This window comes from Chenopodium quinoa, unplaced genomic scaffold (assembly GCF_001683475.1).
Source record: "Chenopodium quinoa cultivar QQ74 unplaced genomic scaffold, ASM168347v1, whole genome shotgun sequence".
NCBI lineage: Eukaryota > Viridiplantae > Streptophyta > Magnoliopsida > Caryophyllales > Amaranthaceae > Chenopodium > Chenopodium quinoa.
In genome coordinates this window covers 38,961-41,391 of record NW_018745188.1, presented here as the reverse complement: position 1 = coordinate 41,391, position 2,431 = coordinate 38,961, and the positions used below count along the sequence as shown (strand labels likewise).

The following is a 2,431-nucleotide window of genomic DNA, read 5'->3' as shown; positions in this document are numbered from 1 at the left end:
TTAAAATTTCATTGAGTAACTGCCTTTGCTTCACTTTTCTATATAAAGTAGGAGTGGGACAGTCCCCAAACCTAACCCAGTTCACTTTCATTCGTTGTTTCCAATAACCAAAACACAGTTGGCTTTCTGGAATGAGGAGGTTTATCTGATGGATGTACTCCTCCCCTTCCTGAAGGGAGCTAATATCCATCCCTGTCCTATGGAGGTCCTTTGAAAGATTTCTCCAGTTGACCCCCCATACCTTCTTGTTTTCCAAAAACCAAAATTGAAGTTTGCTTCATAGTCTTTTTAACTTTTGTGAGAGTTGAAACATATACGATCCCTGAGAATTTCCCGTCCATGATTTCTTCACTACTAGAAATAGGCTAAATTACAACGGAATACTTAAGACGGACATTTTTTTCCGTCGTTAAGGTGGATATTTACGACGAAAAACATTTCGTCGCAATTTAGCGACGGAAAATTTCAGTTACGAGGCATTTTCCCTCGTAAAGTTTACGATGGAAATAAATTCTGTCGTAAATATAAACTTACGACGGAATATTCCGTCGTAAAGTAATTTGCGACGGAGTATTCCGTCGTAAGTTTATATTTACGACGGAATTTATTTCCGTCGTAAAAGTCATTGTCATTTTTGAAAATTAACTCATTACGGACCTAAAAAAAGGGGGAAAGAAATGCAGAGAGAGAAAGAGAAGCAGCGGCAGGAGAGAGAGAAAGAGAAGGAGAGAGAAGAAAGAACGAGGCGGCCCTGGTTTTTCCAGCGACGCCTTGGTGAACGAAAGAGAAGGAGAGAGAAAGAGAGAGGGAATTTTTGGAGTCGTTGCACAGAAGGAAGAGAAGGAGAGAGAAAGAGAGAGGGAAAAAGAAGTCGCCGCCGTCGGTGACCCAAACCTCAGCCCTCCGTCACGCAACTGTCGCCGTCGGTGACCCAAACGGAGCCGACATTGTAAGAGAGAAAGAGGACGAGTAGGAGAAAGAGGGCGGCTGAAGGGGCGGCTTGTGTCCGTCGTCGAGCCTCCGTCGCCACCTTACCACATCAGTGTACACCTATTTTTTTTTTTGTTTTTTTTCATTCGAATCTGACTCCGACCTCCGGCCTCCTCCCCTAAATTCTGTTGAAGAAAACAAACAATAAACCCCAAAATAACCCCTTTCAATCACCCCTAAATTCTGTTGAACTTCCTGAAGAACTCATCTTTTCTGAAATCCTTCCAAGATTGCCGGTAAATTCCTTAACCCGCTTCAAATCTGTTTCAAAAACATGGAATTTTATTATCTCCTCCCCAAAATTTCATCAATTCCCATCTCAAATGCACTATTTCAAACCCTTTTGTGCCCTCAAATTGTGTGTTTATTAAATCTGCTTATGATTTTTACATTCTTAATTATTCTGCATATGATAGATACCCAGATAATAATTATGATGAAAAGGGTTTGATTAAGGTTAAAAGTCTTCATTTTGATGATAATGGTGTGAATACTTTCTTAATTGGTTCATGTAATGGGTTAGTATGTTTTGGGCGTGGAACTGCTTTTAGTAAATTAGGCTATAACTTTCGTTTTTATAATCCAATAATGGGTCAGTTTCTTCATGTGTCAGATCCTTTAGGGAATTTTCAAGGGAAATTGATTTTTGGGTTTGGGTTCGTTTCTTGTAAAAATGATTATTTGATGTTGGTTGGTGGTCTTCAGAGGAAGAGTTATAAGAATTTTGTGTATAATTATTCATTAAGGTCTAATGATTGGAAGAAAATCGAAGCGTTTGATGAAGATGAGTTTTCGATATATTTGGGTGGTCGAGGAGTATTGGTTAATGAGACATTGCATTGGCTTACAACCCAAGTTCGAAGAACGAACACTAAGTGTATAAGTGGCTTTGATTTGGTTTAGTTTAGTTTACTTTTTTGTGGGGTGAAGATATCAAGTTTAGTTTAGTTTAATCTAATAAGCACATACTTTTTTGTATAAGTGAACGAACACTAAGTGCTTGGGGTGAAGATATCTATGGTGGGGTGAAGATATCTATGGTGGGGTGAAGATATCAAGTTTAGTTTAGTTTACTTTTTTGTTGTGTTTAATATGATGTATGTTAGATTACTTTAGTTCATTATAATCTATGGAGGAGTGAGGGTTGAAAATTGACATATGTGCTTATTTCTCTTAATTTCTATCCTTAGGCACTTAAAAGCAATTGATATTGGAATTTTAGAAGAAAGAACGAGTCCATTTGCTTGAAAACTTAGAAAATAGGCATGGTTTTAGCCATATAGGCCAAATTTGGATGATTTTGGATGAGTGAGGGTTGAAAATTGACTTATGTGCTTAATTTTCTTAATTTCTATCCTTAGGCACTTAAAAGCAATTGATATTGGAATGTTAGAAGAAAGAACGAGTCCATTTGCTTGAAAACTTAGAAAATAGGCATGGT

At 37.7% G+C, this 2,431-nt stretch overlaps 1 pseudogene; it reads left to right on the top strand.

Moving 5' to 3' along the window:
* The first annotated feature begins 1,112 nt into the window (after positions 1-1,112).
* On the top strand, positions 1,113-2,206 carry LOC110710893 (annotated as a pseudogene).
* The last annotated feature ends 225 nt before the right edge of the window (positions 2,207-2,431 follow it).